Raw genomic sequence first — 20,396 nt, 5'->3', positions numbered from 1 at the left:
TCTTATTTTCCATTCCCTCTTCTTCTCTTACTATCCTTTCTCCCTTCTTATCCTACTGTCCTTTCTCCCTTCTTCTATAACTATATTTTCCTTTCTCTCTTATTCTCTTGTTATCCTTTTCTCTTCTGTTCTTTCTCCCTTCTTCTCTTATTATCCTTTCTCCCTTCTAGTCTTATTATCCTTTCTCCCTTCTTCTCTTAATATCCTTTCTCTCTGCTTAAGCTCTTCTCTTATTTTCCTTTCTCTCTTATTCTCTTACTATCCTCTATCCCTTTTTTTCTTATTATCCTTTTCTCTTCTGTTCTTTCTCCCTTCTTCTCTTATTATCCTTTCTCCCTTCTAGTCTTATTATCCTTTCTCCCTTCTTCTCTTAATATCCTTTCTCTCTGCTTAAGTTCTTCTCTTATTTTCCTTTCTCTCTTATTCTCTTACTATCCTTTCTCCCTTTTTTTCTTATTATCCTTTTCACTTCTGTTCTTTCTCCCTTCTTCTCTAATTATCCTTTCGCCCTATTATTATAAATCTAAACAAGATAATTTATAAGTGCTAGTAATCATGTTCTCTGTATCCTCTAGAATCTGTTCCTGACATATTTATCTATGTGTCTGTAGGTGGGTATTTTGTCTCATACCAAGGTTAAAGGGACTGTAAAGGAAAAAAGGGGGTATAGGCTGAAACCTGAGAATCTCAGGAGTTTAACGAAACCTGTAAGACATCTATCTGATGTTCCTGTCTCGAGAAATCGATATAAAACTGTGTCAAATTTAAACGAAAATTCGTATATATGCAATTTTGTATAAAAGTTGTAGTGTTAAACTGATCATATTTAACAAATATGCAACCAAGTTGAAAACGACGATATCCCACAGAACCCTAAGAAATATATTTTTTTTATTAGTTTGCATTTTCAACAGATTTAATTGATAATATTATTAGATCTAGTCTGTATAGTCTGTATTACGTCACCAGAACTACAGCCAATGGCTGGTCATGTGATAATTTTATTTCTATATTAGTTTGCTTTAATGTTTTTTTTATTCTTNCCCCCCCGACTTGATGCCAAATCAAGGCCTCTTACCCCGTCCCCCGCCTTGGCCTTTGGGGTCTGGCTGGGTGAGGACCAAATTTGGGGGAAATTCTTGGGAATTTCCAGAGAAAAATTCTTCAAAATCGATTCCGGGGAATTTCCTGGGAACTATTCCCAAAATTTTCTCATGAATTCCTCAGGAATATCTTGATATATTCTCAGCATATTCCTGAGTAAATTGACTAACCAGTACACTTAGACCCATAAGAAGTGAATATCTTAACAACTATCCATATTGCCACTCCAACTTTTTGGAATTATAACTTAAGGCAAAATGTTATAATTATTTTAAACTCATTGAAGTTGTCTTGAATTTTGTAGTTTTGGACAACTAAATTGTCAAGAACATCTGAAAAAATTTAATCATTTTTCCAATTTAAAAAGATGGTTCTGAAGTTAGTTATCATTTTTACAGTAAGGAAAAAGAAAAAAGTAAAGAAAAAAAGATTATTTTAGGGCAGTGCATAATAAAAGAGAAGCTCAGAGAGACCTATTGGAGAAAAACGGAACTTAAAAAATCTTTAAAATTGGAAATGAAGTCTTCAGAATTTTTCATGTATTTCTGGAGAAATATTTCTAAGAAATGCTCAAGAATTTCTTGAGAAAAATTCTGGAATTATTCTCATGAATTTCTCAAAACTTAATTTTTTTGTTCCGTTTACCAAAAAATCCGTAAATTTTGGAGAATTTCTGAGGAGTTTCCGAAGAAATATTCCTGAGAATTTCTCAAAACTAAGTTTTAGAACTGTGATCTACAATGGAACCCACATTTTTTATTTCTAATTTTGATTATATTATGTCCAAGGGGTTCTACCAGTAGAGGTGCTTCTACTTTTAATTATTCAAATTAGCAGTGCTTTAGAATAGTTTCTTTTGTGAACTTGTTCCTCCATTATTTGTAATTAGGTTTCTTCGAATACAGTTGGGTCTATACATTAATCATATTTTATTAACCTTAATGGTGTAATTTTCTCTCACCCCCCAGTTGTTTATTTTAAATCTAAACTGCGACAGGTATAGAATGAGTAAGGAGGAAAATTAGGAATTATTGTAATTCAATAAAGAATGGTGCCAAACTAGTTTAAAAACCCGGGTTTTACGAATGGGGTTAGGCAGTTTTGTGGATACAAATTTTTTTTTATGAAATATAATTTTATCAATTTCTTCATATTCTCCATTTTTGTCGAATCTCTTAAATCAAAATCTACAAAATGTTAAGACCCCAAAAAAGAAACTCGAGAGTTTCGTTCAACGATGCTCATTTAAATTTCGGGCTGTTGTTTTTGATTAATGTATAGAGAAAAGAAACTGAAAGAAACGAAGAGGTAAAGCTGACGTCAGATGTACACAGCCGACCATCCTATTAATTAATTAATCCTATTAATTAATTAATAGGCTGGTCCACAGACTGCTTTTCTCATTTTACAGGGTTGAGCTACGTAGGGCTAAGTTGACCCAGCACGACATGCGACATATTTACGTTATGTTTTTAGAGTGCCATCTCACGGCCACTGTCAATATAATGCCCACTCATTAAAAGAAATGCTCCAATTTTAAACATGAAACATAACATTTATGAGTTCAGTCATTTTTTTGAAGATTTTGTGTTTCGTATCCAAAGAATCCTTAAATTTCCCTGAAAATAGATGTTTGCTGATTGGTCGTGTACAATAGATTGTTAAGTACAATAGATGGCAACGTAGAATTTGTACACTCTCAGTACAGTTGTATTCTGTCGTCACAAGTGTCAATTCAGTTTTTGTGTCCGAAAAAATTATCAATAATAGTGCTAATTTTAGAATAAAGTGCTTTTCCTACAGTAAAATAAGAGCAATTTAATTTAATTTTTTTAGTTTCTGTTTTTATTTAATCTTAGAAAACATGTCAACTAATCTGAGACAATTTCGTTTTCTTTGTTATATTTGACACTTGTGACGTTGTGTATAATTTGTTCATTTCTCTGTTGCCACCTATTGTACTTGATAATTTGGTGTACAGTACTTGTACACAATAGAACATGCTGTGGAAAATATCACATATTTTAGCTGATAATCGATCTTTGTAACTCTCTTATCTCTGGGGTGGTCGGTTGTGTACATCACAATATGTTTACGTATCTAACAATGTACACTTGTATAAAAAGTGATCTTATTTCTACAGGGGATTTTATGGAATATATAAAATATTTCTCTGGTGTGTTTAGAAAGATGAAAATTTCCCTGTATGATATTTGAAGGACTGCAGTATGGTTTTGGTGAATTATATTGGCGTACTAAGCCTAGGGGTGTAATTTAATTTCATATTTTGACCTCCCGAGGTCAGTGATATGTGAACTGTGGAGGTCACGACCTCTATGATGATTTGAGGTTAAAAAGGTGTCTCAGAACGGAATCGGAACACCCAAAACCTGTGATTTGATACCTCACATGACTTTTTTCATTGATTTCATATTTTGACCTCCGGAGGTCATTGATATTTGGAGGTCAAGACCTCCAGGATCATCTGAGGTTAAATAGGGGTCTCAGAATGGATGGGGACACCAAAAAAAACCTATGATTTGATACCTCACTTGACCAAATTTACATTGATTTCATATTTTGACCTTTTTAGAGACGCATTATAGGGAGGTCAAACTGGAGGTCGGATATATGTGTAAATATCAGCACGTGGTGAATGAGTTAGCAAAAAATGTGAAAACATGTCCGATTAACTTAAAATAAGTGAATTAGAAGGGAAAAAGTGGAATTTTCCCATATTTTCTGAATTCTTGGAGGTCAAAATGGAGATCAATGACCTCCGATCTCAAATTCTTCGTAATCCATATAGACAACCAAAATTAGAGGCGTCGTGCAAAATTTCAGCCTTTTATCTCAATTTTAAGGACCAAGCGCAGCCTGTACAAAAGTGTCAAAGTGCAACCCCCCCCCCTTTGATGAAAAAACATGTAAATATAAAGACGAGGGAGATTTTTGTAGACGTTATTTTGATTATGAATGAATTTAGAGAATGATTTTTAAAAAGCCTTTGTCCTTAAAAATACTATAGACGTAATATTTACTTCATAGAGGTAGAGCTAAGCAAAGTTAACCGTTAACGAAACGGAGGTTTTTCGAAAATTAACGGAAGAGTCCATTAACGAACGGCAAAAAACGTTGTTTTTTAAATCATAAATGAACAGATTAGCCATTTAAAAAAAACAGTTAAAAACGTTATCTAAAAATCTAGAAACGGTAAATTTCGTTATTTTTGGATTAAATATGCGTTTCTGATTTTTACGCATTTTGATGTTTTTTTAAATGTCATCTTATGTGTTTATAAACCTTTAACGAATTTTTTTTCGCCGGTAACGCCGTTAATTTTGTAATACATCGTTAACGGCTTTGCGCCATTAACGCAGCTAATTTTGTAAGAACGGCACCATTAATGGCTAGATCTGTTAACGATTGTTGAAAATTTTACATCAAAGCCATTAGTAAAATTGAGATCGTTAATTAACGGTAATTAAAAAAAACGGAATAAACTGATTATTTTCATTTTTGGGTTCATAACTAAAGTGACTTGCGCATTGCTTTTAAAGGAAAACATATGTATAAGAATTATCGAATTTAAACTCTTTTTAAATTAGAAAAACGACAATATCTTCCATATTATCGTTCAGATACAGATTTTAAAGAAACTATCATTAAAATCTTTGCATGAATGGTCACTACAGTTCCTTTATCTGTTTATATTTAGATTGCTTGGAACCTGAATAAGAGACGAATGGCGAGGTGGCCGGGGAGGGAGATTTATCTCAGTGGGTCTGCACTTTCAAGTGTCAGGTATATGAACACTCATATGTTCAATTGACACTTCGGCTATAGATTAACAACGGTACTCATAAAACCATTACCTGAGTAACTGTGGAAGAATTTTGAATTCTGACAATTTCCTTCATTGCTTCTTTTCAAAAGAAATCAAAATAGAGATTAATCAGAAATCAAAACCTATAGGAGATCTTATTCGTTCATGATAAGAAGAGGATTAAATTGAATCATCGTGAATCGGAGGTGGTACTCGTTAAATGAAACTAGGGTACTTAAACATACATTTATGCATTCCATATTTCGGTTAATCAATGTACTATTACATTTAGGGCAAAATAATTTCCTCGGTAAACAAATAGATTCTTTTAACTGCAATGAGTTAAGAATTAAGTTGGGTTTTAAAAACGCCGGAAATGCACCCATCAATCTGGCTTTAACATAAATTGTTTAAAGTCGAAAAAAGAACATTTTAACAATTTATTATTTTAAAAGTGTAAGTCTTTTATTCAAAAATAATTAGATTTTAAAAAGACTCTAAAGGAGTGTAAGTGCATTTTGTACATACCATAAAGTAAAGAGTACCTCTTGATATTAATATCTCATGTCCTAGTCTTGGAGCCGGGAGTCTAAATTTTTGCAAAGAAAATTCAAGCCTTTCTTAGAAATAGGCATTACCACCGATTGGAAAAGGCATTAAAACATTAAAAAGACTGCACATTTTAAGTTAAATTTTTAAAAAAATCGAAAATTCTAAGCAGGTTAGAGTGCTGGAGAGATTTTAAAAAGTGCGCCAAAAACACATATGTTAAAAATACAAAATTTTGGTATATGAAGTAACTGTGAATGTTGTGAATGTTTGGACTTTTTTGAATCACCGGTCGGCATTCGAACCTTACTGATCCTTACAGAGCGTCCGAATAAACATGGGAATTATGAGACAAATTCGAACTCCCATGTTTACTAAGACACCCTGCAACTATATGAAGTAAATTTGTATTTCTCAATTAATTTTTCTTATGAGTCTAGAGATTTCCATTTTTTAGTGTCAAAAATTAGAGGTTATAAGATCGGAACCATTTACGGATTCAGGATCACTAGGATTTCGTTGAATACCGCTTTCAGATTAGATTTGCTATGTTTAGGATTTAAAATAGAGTTGGGCATAATTTTTTAAAATTCAATGTGTTTTAGTCTAAATATTAATTAAAAATATTATTTTCTATCAATTAAAAAATCGTTCTGGCTTATATCTTCTGCCAGTGTTTTGAAAGTCTAGAATGAGAATTTATTTTTAAAATATATGAATTTCTTAGGTTTTGTGGTGTCATCTGAAAGCCTAAAATTCTAAATGTTCTTTAGAGGAATGAAAATGATGTTCCAACTCTATTATAAGATTAAATATATTTAGGCTGGATTTGTGTTGGTTGGAGCTAAAAGATATAAAATGCAGGGCACCCCGGACTAACCAGAGTGAGAAGCATTCGGTTTCATTTATTTGAAATCAAATGTGTTTTGGTCTATAATTCAACAATCTTTAAACTTACGGATATGTTTATTTTATACTTTTTCATCCAAAATCTATATGCCGACAAAAAAGTATTTAAAAAAGGCTAAAATATTTTGTATAATGGTTCAAATTGTGATCGAAAGCCCCCGCTTTCTGACATATTGACAGAACCGTTCAATCTACGTGAGGGATGGTGTCTGGAGCTCAAATCCTCCAGTTTGTACAGGTTGATTACCCCCCCCCCCCCCCTTCAAACATCCCTCCTGCCCTTCATATAAGTTTAATTTAAATAATCACCACCAAGAAAAGCGATCACTCATATATACATGAGTTTACAGTGTTAGATGCGTAAACATTTCGTGATGTACAAAACCGACCAACCTGTTAATTAATTAATACGGAGGTCGGTTGTGTACATCTGAGATAAGCTTTACCTCTGCGTTTTATTACTCTATGGATTAATGGCAGAGATTTGATAGCTTAAGGTAGGAGTCCTTTTAGATGGCTACAAAACAACATACTTGTGTTCTTGTGTTATACAAACGTATTGAAATCTCAAAGTACTAAATTTTAACAAATATAGTAACCTAGATAAATTAGAATAGATTGTTCATGTAGACTGTAAAGCTGAAAATTGTACAACCCCTTGTACATCATGAAATTGTCATTTGAAGAGGTCATTGAATACGTTTTACTTCCCGGGGTCAATCTGTAGAGTATTTTTTTTTTACTAATTTATTTAAAGAAATTTAATAAAAACTAGGCCTCACCCATTAACTATTTTAGCTTTTAACCCTAAACAGGCTGGCCGGCCCTAATTTTTTTGTCCTAGCACTCTCATTTTTGTCACGATTATCGCGAAATTTTGTGACTTTTAATGAATAGTTAATCTAAAGAATTTTTCTTAATGCATAGGGTAGGGTACAGGGCGGTAAAAAGTCCGGTCTGTGTAAAAAAAATCTAAAATGGCCCTTAACTTTTATGTGACTAAAGCTACAGATCTACAAATTATATTTTTAAAAATTTCTAAATAAATGGATTTAGAAACATGTGTCACAATTGGATATCTGTTTAAAAATATTACAATTTTACCTTTTTTTGGCTTTTTTTTCAACCTTCCCTAGCCCCCAAACTATTAGAATTATCTGTCTAACTTTTTTTCAATGAGCTGGCGTTGAAAAATTGGTCTATGATTATGCATTTCAATTCTATACCTATTCTCTTTCCTCCCGTCGGCTCTGGCGTTTCCCTGGAAACTGCAAGGAGGAAGACAATTGTTGGCTGCAGGACCAAACCGTTTGTGGAAATAACACTCTGAGTTTGATGGACCTGGGGTTTGACTACGGCGGTTTGGCGATGGGCTTCTACGGTCCTGAGCTCTACCACGTGATGGGGAAGAAGAGAGGTTGGGTCCAAAAATTGTATACTAGGACAGAATCAACTTAGTTAATTTAATAAAATAAAATAAAATGGCAATCATACCGAGATTTTCACTGTACACATGTTGATTGTTGACACATAGAATTCACCAAAGTATCGCTATCATCCCAAGAGATTTAATAGTTTGAAAGGTCTTCCAACTTTAATGTGTTCTTTGTGTGTAAGGGGAGTCTGATTGTCATCATTATCACTCACATATCGGTAGCAAGCAGCAACTAATCTTCGTTCTAATCCTTTGAAATTCAACTTTCAACTAGAATGTCTGCAATATTTGTAAACAAACCCCCATAAATTTGTACAGAGTACAAATATACTTGCTGCAAACCTTTATATCCAATGCACTGTATGTCAGTAGCTATTCCATAGCTAAATTGCCATTTTCAATTTCAACTGTTACCCTCCGATATGGTGAAGACGACATGAACAATCTATTCTAATTTATCTAGGTATAGTAATCTTCCAGATTTCGTATAATGTTATTGACAGCATGGTTCGGTTTTTTTTTGAACACTTAAACAGTATTTGAGAAATTTAACCATATCACGATTCACTTCTTCAACTTATAGTTGTGATCAAATTTAGATTACATTTTTTTATGCAAAGGTTAGGGTTGGTGTTTCAAAAGTTTCAAAAAAATCAAAAATGGTTAGGAAATTTTTTATTTACGGATGTAATGACATGTGTCACGAACACATATTTGTCAAAAGAAAAATTATCTATTTTTGAACATTTTTCCGATGTACTTTTTGAACTTTTTAAAGATTTTCCCTTGCATTCTAAACATTAAATCTAGAGGTCTAATTTTTTTTTAAGGCCTTAAAAAGTTGGACTAGGGACATTTATCACACTCTCCAATCTCAATTCCATTAATCTATCTTAGATAGGAAGGGAGGGATGTAATGGGAAATGAAAATAAGGGAAGCGAAGGGACGGGATGGGATGGGATGGGAGGGATGGGAGAGATGGAAGAGATGGGAAGGGAGGAATGGGAAAGGAGGGATGGGAATGGAGGGATTTGAAGGCAGGAATGGGATGGTAAGGGGAGGATGGGATGTGATGGTAAAAGAGGGATGTAATGGGAAAGGAAAAGAAGGGAAGTAAAGGGACGAAATGGGATGAGATGTGATGGGATGGGATGGGAGGGATGGGATGGAAGAGATGGGATGGGAGGAATGGGAAGGAAGGGATGGGAATGGAGGAATGGGAAGGGAGGAATCGGATGAGAAAGGAGGAATGGAACGGTTGAGATTGGAATGTAGGGATGGAATGGGAAGGGAGGGATGATATAAGATGGGAATGGTAGGGTAGGGGGGGGGCTGAGTAATGTTAAGAATGGGGGATGGAATGGGGGGGTAGTTGCCCCCCCCCCTCTTTTAGGCCTCTGTGTGTCAAGATCTTAAACTAAAAACTACAAACAAGCTGTTTTCAACGTTTAACTATAGACATATTTACTTTTAATAGAAAATTATAAACTTTGCTATGTTCCGGAGCAGTCGATATTGGCCATTTTAAAATCCCGATTTGACGAAGCGGTCAATGTAGACCGCTGTCCCTATATCTAAAACTATGCATTGAAAGAAAAAAAATATTTCTGTTCCTCAGGGACCATTTCTAAATAAAATTGAAAATTTGAAAAAAAAAATATTTTGAAAAATATGAAGTTCGGACATAGACGCGTTAGATGCGACTTGACGTCTGATTAGTCCAATTTTGTAGTTAAAAGGGACTTTTGACGTGTGATTAGTCCGAATATTCAGTTAAAACGACTTTTGACTTATTTATTAGAGGCATTGACGATTCACATGCACTGTTAGAAGCAACCAAATAGGATTTAAAATGACATATAGATATTTTGTTAATCTATATCTAAATATACTTTGCTTGTCTGGGTGTCTGTCCGTTTGTATCCAACAAACGTATAACGTTAAGACCGTTGAATAGAATGGGACCACGCATGAACCCAAAGAAAGGTTTATGAATGCTCAGAATTTCAATAGTTGTTTTCAAACATTTTAATTTTTTGTAAAATTTTGAAAATTCACGATAAGGAAAAAACATTAAAATCTTCAAAATTTGTCTAAATCTGTGTAAAAACTGTAGGCCCGAAAGAAAGCCTTGGTCTAGAAAGTTTAAAAAGATTGCAAAAAGTACAAATCGAAAAATCTAAAAAATATATATTTTTAAAAGGGCTTAATGAATACAAAATCTTTAGCTCAAAAAGTTACGGGCTATTTATTCACGCACAAAAGTTGCCTATTGAATTTTAAAAAGTTGTAAATTCTGTCACAATTATTTGCTAAGAGATTGTTTTAAATCATTAAAAATGTCCAGGCGAACACTAAAGAATAATTGCCAGACTGATATAAGGCGGAGCGAGGGGGTGGGGGGTGGGGGAGAAGGGATTAAACACAGACTACACAGACTGCTTATCTCCTTTCAGAGGGTGAGATATGAAGGACTAGGTTGACCCGGCACGACCTGCTACTTTTTTACGATAGGTTTTTAGAGTGCCACTTGGTGAACATAATACCCATTCAGGGGTTAAGTTATACAAATTTTAAAGAAATACTCCAATTTTAAACATGAAATATATACGTTCATGAATTCCGTCTTTTTTTAAGATTTTGTGTTTCGTATCCAAGGATCCGTAAATATCCCTGGATACAGATGTTTGCTGATAGGTCGTGTACAGTACTTACTACTTGTACACAATAGAACATGCTGTGGAAAATATCGCATATTTTAGCTGATAATCGATCCCTGTAACTCTCATATCTCTGGTATAAAATAAAACAATAAACTTAAAATGTTGTTTATGTTGACAATGATTGGGGAATAAAACTGTTTTTGCTTCTCCTGCAATGCAAATTTGGATACCTCGTCATTCAGAAGATTAGCTACAGGGCTGTATATATAGTGTATATTTTACCTTTTATTTTTTATTCTGCATTCCTTATCCTTTATTTTGTGCATGGCATGCTAATTTTTCATCTGCAGCTTGCATTCCGTAATCTGTATCCTGTATCCATTCTGATTCGGATTATTTCAGGTATTTAAGGTGCTTTATAGCTTTTAACTCTGAAAGTCGCCATTTTTATCTTCTCAAATGTTAACGGATTTTTTAAAAATTCCATGCATTTTTAAAAGGAATAAAGTCGGCATTTATTTGCGGGCACATTTTTTTCGACTTTAGAAATCAACCTTCTCCTATATCCTTAATTACATATCCTTTATGTATCTATATCCTTTATTAAATGTTCTGTATTCCGTATCCTATATCCTTAATTACATATCCTTTATCCAATATCCTGTATATATATTAGGGGTGAATGATATGTGTCTTTTTTTAGAAATCAGCCAGCCGCCCACTTGAGGTAGCTGCGTTTTTACTTAATAAAAAATATTGTAATCAAAAAAAAATATTAATAATCGTCCATAGGGTTGCAAATTGACGATTTTATTATTGGAGAAATCTCCGTAAGGACTAAAAAAATATTTTAAAAAAATAAATATGATACATATAATTTTCTTGGAAATTTCATGCTGAATTCAGATTCGAAAACCATTTTTAAAAATATTAAAATCTAAAGAAGTTATGGCCAAATAACGATACTAAGTTCAGGTTTTTTAACTTCTTAATGTTTTTGATGAGTTTTTTAGCCCTAACTCACTCAATTTTATTTTTTTAACCCTATTCCTGCTGGGGGGGGGGTCAATTTGACCCCCCCCCCTGTAGTTTTTTTACATAACTCAAAAAGTATTGGTCTGAGGCTGTTGAAATTTTCTGACTTTTCTTACATACCCAAAGCCCTCCCTGTAGGCCTAAAACCGGGCTTCAATACTAACCGCCTGAGTCCTCAGGCACACTGCCTGAATGACTGCTTTTGTCTGTAACAAACTAAATCTTTGTTTTGACCCACTTTCACTTGTCAGATTTTGATAAAATTTAGCTTTTTGGAAAGCCTATGACATAAGGAAACGGATTGCACAAGTTTTGCGAGAAAAAAATTGCAAATTTTTTGCAAACAACCTGTCAAAGGAAATTTGCACATTTTTATTTTTTCTTGATTAAAAATCAGGTTTTTTAAAATTTTGCAAAAATTTTTGCATATTTGAAATGGCATGGTCAAGAGCTTTCTAATGATGTATCATTTGTCATATTTGGACATAAATCATAAATCATATCCTGGTTTTCAAGTACCCCAGCAGGGATAGGGTTAAAACGCTTTTCTGATTTCAATTCGGCATTGAATTTCCAAGAAAATGATGTATAACATGAAAATAAAACTAAAAAAATTTGTGGCCTTGCATTAAATTCTCAAAAATTAAGTCGTCAAATTGCAACCTTCTGGACGTTTTTGAAATTTTTTTTTAATCGCAATATTTTTCTTAACCCTTTATCCTGGTTTTCAAGTACCCCAGCAGGGATAGGGTTAAGTGTAAACCAAGCGACCTCTGGTGGGTGGTTGGCTCAATTCCAATATTGATCACCCTTAAATTATATATCCTTTATTGTATGTTCTGTATTCCGTATCCTATATCCTTGATTACATATCCTTTATCCAATATCCTGTATCTATATCCTTCATTATATGTTCTGTATTCCGTATCCTATATCCTTAATTTCATATCCTTTATGCACTATCCTGTATCTATATCCTTTATGCAATATCCTGTATCTATATCCTATATTATATCTATATGTTCTGTATTCTGTATCATATATCCTTAATTATATATCCTTTATCCTGTATCTTCTATCACTATCCTTCATTACATGTTCTGTATCCTGTATCCTAAATATCCTTTATTATATATCCTTTGTTCTGTATCCTGTTTTGTGTTCTGTATCCTGTATCATAAAAACTATTAGCATCATGTTTCTAGAATCCCCGTGCCCTTTCAACGGGAAGGAACTTATATAATTCAAAATTTATTATCAATAAATCTTGTTTTAAAATATCAGGGAAGGTTGGGGTATTGTATTTGGTCTACTTGAAAATTTAAAAATATGTGTATCTTTTAAAAATTCAAATATTATTATACCTAACTTGAAGATGTGTTCAATCTCCATACCCAAATTCAAAGTGCAGATACGATTTTGGAAATGACTAATAAGTAACAAAAATTCATGTCACAACGAATTTTCAAAAAATAATATGATAAATATATTTCAATATGTTCAAAGCCCCCATATGCATGTGCTTTATTTATGTGGATAGACTTTTAATAAACCAGCCGAAAAAAAAGAAGACAAAACCTACTAGATTTTTTTACTTCACCAATATATTATCTTCATATCGCTTAACTTGATTTATGGTTAAAAAATGAAGTCATAGAACCCAGCTCGTCCCCCTAATCCTCGCCCTTGGTCCCGTGACCAAGAAGAACGGGGAGACGAGATGGGTTTTGGATTTCCGCCGGGTCAATGACCTCTCTGTGACTGACAGCTTCCCCACCCCTAATATTTCAGAAATTTTAAATTATTTAGGCAAATCTAGGTACTTCAGCTGTCTGGACGCCTCTAACGCATATCATGCAATAGAGGTAGAGGAAAGCTTCCGCCCTATTACAACTTTCGCCACTGTTTTTGGTCTGTACCAGTTTGCCCGCATGCCCTTTGGGCTTAAAAATGCAGGGGCATCATATTGCAGGTTTGTGCAGAGACTAGTGGATATTTTAGGTGTTCCAGGTATAGTGGCCTACCTTGATGATGTGTTGATCCACAGCGCAGATCCATGGATTCTCATGTTAATTTATTAAATTTAGTTTTTAGTGCTCATAAGGAAGCAGAAATCAGATCAAATGCTAGTAAAACACATTTATTTCAGGAAGAAGTTGAATATCTCAGTCATCTGGTCAGTGCCGAAGGTGTTAAATTAATACCATCTTATGTTCAGAAAATTACAGAATGGCTGCTGCCCCAGACTGGAAAAGAATTATCTGCATTTTTAGGGTTCACCAATTATTATCACAATTTTTTACCAGGTTTTGTGAATGTTACGGCTGAACTAAATAGTGTTAAAAATAATAGGTTGATTGTGTGGACACCAGAAATGATAAATAATTTTAGCACTTTAAAACAGATGTTTGCAGCACCCCCATGCAGAGCCACGCTGGACTTTTCTCCAACCGCTAAACCTTTTATTTAAACACTAGATTTCTCTGAAACTCCGATTGGTGCAGTTTTATCCCAGGAACAGGATAATATTGAAAGATTTCTAGGTATTAAAGGGAGAAAATGCAGAAATTATGAAAGCAATTCTAAAGGAGAACTTTTAGCTTTACTGAATGGCATTACAAAATTTGAACCCCTGTTAAGGTTTAATCAGTTCATTGTCGTGACGGACTCCACCACGGTGCTTCATTGATCGACGATGAAGGACTCCAGAGGGACTATCAGGCGATGGCTTTTGACTTTAAAGTAATGCATAGAGCAGGTAAAACAAATATTAATGCCTATTTGATCTACAGAGCGACACACATGGATGACCCCCCCCCCCTCTGACACGGACTCCACTACTCAAGGTAACCAGAACAAGTTCCCTTTGCCCTGGAAACAATTAAAAATTGGTGAAAAGCCGAATTTAATTGAGATGCAACAGTCGGACTTGTCAAAAGTCAATAATTGCTCTGGTTCAGAATATTTACCCCCCTTGTGCAAAGGTAAAATATGTACTATAGTTCAACCACCTTGGCATTTGTCAGGGGCCCGCGCAGAAGAAGGGAGTGGACCCCCATTGATAATAACTTTTAAAGGTAAAATCCTGATAGACCAAGTGGACCTGGAAAAAGCACAAAATGAAGACAGTGCACTCCGGATGGTAAGATCCTGGTTCAACACAAAAACAGGTAAAATTAACGAAAAAAAAATTGACACCTCTGTTTTCAACACAGTACATGAGGATGTACTACAAATATACAAGGTAATAAAACAACTCAGACTGACTGATACAAGTACAACAAGCTCAACCAGGTTAGTATACCTCCTTGAAAATCAGTTTGACTCAAATCCTCGGATGAGAATTGTCATCCCACCCTCGCACAGGAACCAAGCTCTGCTCCCTGTACATGTCCGCGAACACTGGGGAGTACAACGAACTACACAACAGGTAAAAGAACATTTTTTTGGCCCGGGTGGAGAGCTGATACAGCAGTCTTCGTGACTGACTGCCCTGGATGTTTACACAGAGAAGAGGTAAACCCTTAAACAAGTTGACCCGTACGATGGGCAGACTATAAATGTAAACGAAGTTGTGTGCATAGATCTGGTAGGTCCCATAACTCTGTCAAATAATAAAAATAGATACATTTTATCAATTCTAGACCAATTCTCTAGATTTGTTGCAACAGTGCCTCTACCAGACAAGTCAGCTTGGTCAGTTGTGAACGCGATTATGACCAACTGGATTAGCCTGTACGGAGCACCTGCAACAATTAGGATGGATCAAGGTAAAGAATTTGATAATGCCTTACTTAAGAACCTGCTGAAAGGTTTAGATGTAAATATTAAGATTGGCTTTGATCACAATCATCAATCTAACCCTGTTGAAAGATTTTACAGAACTTTGTGGGCACTTTTGAAAGCAAAAAAGGCAAATGGGGAAAATGACTGGGAAAAAAGCCTTCCAACATTGATATTAGCTTACAATGTGACCCAACATTATTCCACTAACTCCTCCCCTGCTAGAATTTTTCTGGGAAGAGAATTGAACATCCCTCATTTGTCTTTGTTGCCGAAATTCGTTCAAAATAATAACCCATCTCCCCTACTCAGTTGAAGAACAATTAGATTACATCATTGATCTCATGAGAGCTTCAGAAGAGGTTAGGATTAGAAGACAATTTCAATCGCAGGATGAAGTCGGTGTGAGCAACAAGGTGTACTGTGCCGCCCCCCCCCCCCAAGGCAACTCCCAAAAGCTTCAAATCCAATGGTCAGGCCCGATAATAGTTACAAAAATCATCAATAACGTGATGGTTGAAGTACAAGAGTATGAAGTGAAGAATCCACAGACCTACGTTGCACACCGATCCAAGATAAGATTAGCCAAGAGGATGGGACAAAAAGATGTTAATCCACTATTCAAACTCCCCAGACTACCAGCTGAAGCAGTGAAAGATTTAGCAGACGAGTTGTCACAATTTGAGCTTCCAGCAAGAACACTCAATGCTGAACTTATTGATGAATTTCATTCTCAAAATTCTGAAATTCATCACCGGGGGAGGAATCACTGCAGCAGCATTTTGTCAGAGCCCCCTATAATTCCTCAAAACATGTCAAGTTCGAGCATTGCAGCAAGTTCAGAAGACGATGAAAATGACCCTTTCCAGTTGTTTGTCCAGTCACCTGGCTCAGCTCGGTCCCGTGGTAGCAGCCCCGAGGAATTATTTAGTAATCACTTCCAAGTACAAAGCATATAAGATGAGCTGGTGGATGAGATGCTACAAGACTCACCATCAGAAGATGACGTGGTTACAGGGTCAGCAGCCAACCTTATCACGGAGTCAGAACCTGAAACAACTCCAGAACCAGGAAGACCGGAGGATGAAAACCATGATGAACCAGGAGAGGGGGATATTGAAACTATGGAAATAAATACCCTTGCCAGAGGAAAAGAAGGACAGGAAACCAGGGGAGAGAGGGAGATATCAAGGGAAATAAATACCCCTTCACCCCGAACTGCTCGAGCGACAAGGCCTGCTGATAATGCTGAGGAGTCAAGGCCGTTAGATGGCAGCACCACTACCGAAGTAACCAGGAGAAAGTCCAGCAGGAGATCGATCCCTACAGACAGATACAGTGCGGAGTTCAAGTGACCAGAAGCCCTAGATTCAAGAGGGGAGCAAGATCATCTATAGCACCGTCCCTGAAAACACTGAAGGCAGTGCTCAAGGAGAGCTGGGCTCAGAGGCCGGAACCTACAGCACCATTGAGAAGAAGGAGCAAATTAAGAGAAAGTTCCTGATCCACAAGGACAAGGGCTGCATCCCTGGAAAGGATGCAGACAGGGAGTATTGAAAATAGCAGTAGTGCAAGAAATAGTATCAGGACTAGGTATAGAGTAGCAGACGGGAGTAGTTATGTACAGGGAGCAGATGAGAGTAGTTGGAGTGATACAGAGGATGAAGCAGATAGGAGTAGTCATAAAGTTAAGGAAGGAATTAATACAATTTCAGGTCAAAACTCAAAAATTGCAAAAGTGAAAAATTCTGTAACACTCCACCCTGGGCAAGGGGCATGGGTATATTTAGTTGAAGAACCTTGGCAAGTCAGTGGGAATGATTTCATTTTTCCAATCTTGTTTAATACTGTTGTTGAAAAGAATATTTTTGCTTCAAAATTTTCCCCGAGGGCAGGAGTGTTGCGTTCACCTGCAATTTACATGATTAACCATAATAACGATATCTTTGTTCAGATGAAGAAGGGCAAGAGCGTGGGGAAGCTGGTCAGCATGATGGTGAAGTACAAGAGCAAGCAGCCCGCCAACAAGGGAGAAGGAGCAAAAGAGTAAGCCAGTTGCTGTTCATGCAGATGCTCCAACAAGACTCCCCTAAGGAGCCCTGTATCCAGAATTTCCCTTGCGTTTTGCGAGGGATAGACAGTTGGATTAGATTTGGTCCAAAAGTGAAAGAAGTCCCTCCTCCTAGGACTGAACAACACAGTAACATAGTCCTATCTCATCATGCTGACAAGGTAGGACTGTACACCGAACAGGAAGAGCGTGATTTCAAGCATGTCTCCGGCCTGCTCCATTATAAGGAGCAGGTGACGGGGACGCTCGTACACGCAATCAGTGCTCAAGATGATGAATCTGAGCTGAACCAATTACCAGGAAGTCCATTATACTCCCTGTCCAAACTGGAGAAAGAAACCGTAGAGTTTGTAGAGCTGGGACCTTGGGACTATTTCTTGTATAAGATCTTGGGACCGATATGGACTGGATTATCTTTCGTAGGGATCTGTGGAGGGATAATTACTGCAGTACATTATGGTGCTTGGGCTGCAAAATCCCGGGTTAGGGTTTTCAAGTCATGCAAGAAGACTGAGTCAGATGAGCAACTGAGAACCGCACAGTTACTAATGGATCTCATGGGAGACTCACAATCAATGCCAATGAATAATAAGAGGACTCCATCCCAAGAAGTAAGGTACACCTTGAGGAGGGGGAACAAGGAGGAGAAGGTGGAGCTGGAGCCATCACTGAACTGTCTCTGATCGCTGAAAAGATCAGGGAGGCATGTAGCGGGAATGATCGGTTTGATCTTTCCGCGATCAGGCCCCGCTGTACAGACATAGAATTATAATGGTTTTATTTGTGTTTACATGATAATTCGGGAACAAGCCAAGCTTAGTTTATTTTTAACCCAAGCGAGGCCGTGCGTTATTTCGGAGGGTGGGGTGCAGGGGAGTCGGTCCTATAAGCTGGGAAAGCTAGGGTTAAAATCCAGGCAAGGGTGGAGCGAAGGTTCCCGGAGAAGAGGCAGTTGAACACCAACCCTTTCGATGTGAGGTGGAGGAATATCCTGAGCATTCTTCTACTGTTGACTATTATTCATTTTTCATCGATCGTATAGTATTTTTCTTTCTCAATGTTTGTATAAAGTATAATAAATTGTAAAACCGTATCTCGGAATATTTGACATTTGAGTTGTTGCATTGAATTTTTTATCATATTCTAGATTAGAATTCAAATGATGAAATGCTTAATGAATTATAGCCACTAGCTGAGAATTATTGAGAAAAAAAGTTCTTTAAAAGAATCGATATATCTTCCTGATGAAAGTTTATATTTTCTCAAAAAGAGTGAGTGAAGTATCAAACTTGGTTCCTTGTTGCTTTCATGGTTTCAAATTACACTTTTGATGCTTTACTCGTGATAATCGGAAAACTCAGAAATAAAAAAACAATTTTAAAATTCAAGTCACGACTTTAAATAGTCAAATGAGCATGCAGGACACAGCAAATTCATGTGCAATCTAAACAGACCCATTTCATCAGTGATTCCAATTAGAATCTAGTTCAATAGATGGCAACGTAGAATTTGTACACTCTCAGTACAGCTGTATTCCTGACGACAAGTGTCAATTCAGTATGTGTGTCCGACAAAATTATTCATAATAGTGATAATTTTAGAATAAAATGCTTATTTTACAGTGAAATAAGTGCAATTTTAGGTGTTCTTTATTTCTGTTTATACACTTTTTTGTTTAATCTTGGAAAACATGTCAACTGATGTGAGAAAATTTCTTTTTCTTTGTTATATTTGACACTTGTGACGTCGTGTATAATTGGTCTATTTCTCTGTTCAATAAGTGACTAGTAAAACGTTTTGCTTTGTAACAACATCAAATACACTAAAGAATTGCTATAAAGTCGTCTTCCTATTCTATAAATTTTTGGTTAGCACTGTACATTGAAAAAAGCATCCAGCATCTATTGCCCTTAAAACGTAAAGTTGCAGAGCATCATAAAAAAAGATGGTTTTCTGTTTGTTTTTGTCGTCCGTTTGGCTATACTCGGGGGCCGCAGCAATTCATCTAGAGATGGACCCGTTAGACTTCTCAATATGTTGGTTTATCGTTCGTTAACGTGCTGTTTTGCCTTTTTTTCAGTGACATGTAAAACGTAAATTTCCTCATTTTCAGAATTATTGTTCATTATCCACCTGTTTCGTTCGTTTTCTAACTGAATAATCATTCAATTAAATCGTTCATTAGTGAGATTGTTTGTTCAAAAAAAGTATTGTTTTTTAGTAAAAAAAGATTTTTTCTTCAAAAAATCATTCGTACAGTAAAAAGAGGATCGTTTCTTTCAAAAGTTCATTAAACAAATTTATTTGTTCGGTTAAACACAACCGTTTTTTTTTACAAATTTTCTAGAATAAACGACTAGAGATCGTTAATTAACGATCCGACGGATGCCATCCAATGCGAAGGAATGTTTACGATTTTAAATTGTTGGTGTTTAAATAACAAATTCTTTTATTTTCTCTGAATGATCCAAGTTGTTTGTTTATCATTCGTTAATTATTCTTAACAACCAAATTGTTTAAGAAAAATTTCTTTCATTATGAAAAAATTTGTTTGTTCACAAAAGCGATGCTTATCTCTGGGCTACACCTTCAGAAAGATTTGAATTGTGTAATGTAGCACGAGGTAATTAAAAGTATAAATACTGTTACACTTGGTTAGAACTGAGATTAAGACAACCATTCTTAGATTACTTTGGAATTAATCCTTGTCCACATTTATACGCAGAACAAAAAACGGGTCGCGTGAAACCGTTTTTCAGGGACAAAAGCGGCATTTTTCCTTTGAAGATAGGACATATAATATTCTGGACATTGTCTGTCCCGAATATTCCGGACATCTGGACAATGCTGGACAATGTCTCAAATATTCGATTTTTGAATAAACAAACTTAAATAATATTAATTTAAATTAAAACCGGTTTTTGAATAAACACGTGGAATCACTTTTAACTCAAATTTAATTTAATTATTTAATTAAATGATATAATTGAAAGAAAAGAACAATAATTTTAAGTTGATAA

The sequence above is a fragment of the Eurytemora carolleeae genome, unplaced genomic scaffold, assembly GCF_000591075.1.
Source record: "Eurytemora carolleeae unplaced genomic scaffold, Eaff_2.0 scaffold1346, whole genome shotgun sequence".
Classification (NCBI taxonomy): Eukaryota; Metazoa; Arthropoda; class Copepoda; order Calanoida; family Temoridae; genus Eurytemora; species Eurytemora carolleeae.
Note: the sequence above shows the minus strand (reverse complement) of the source record.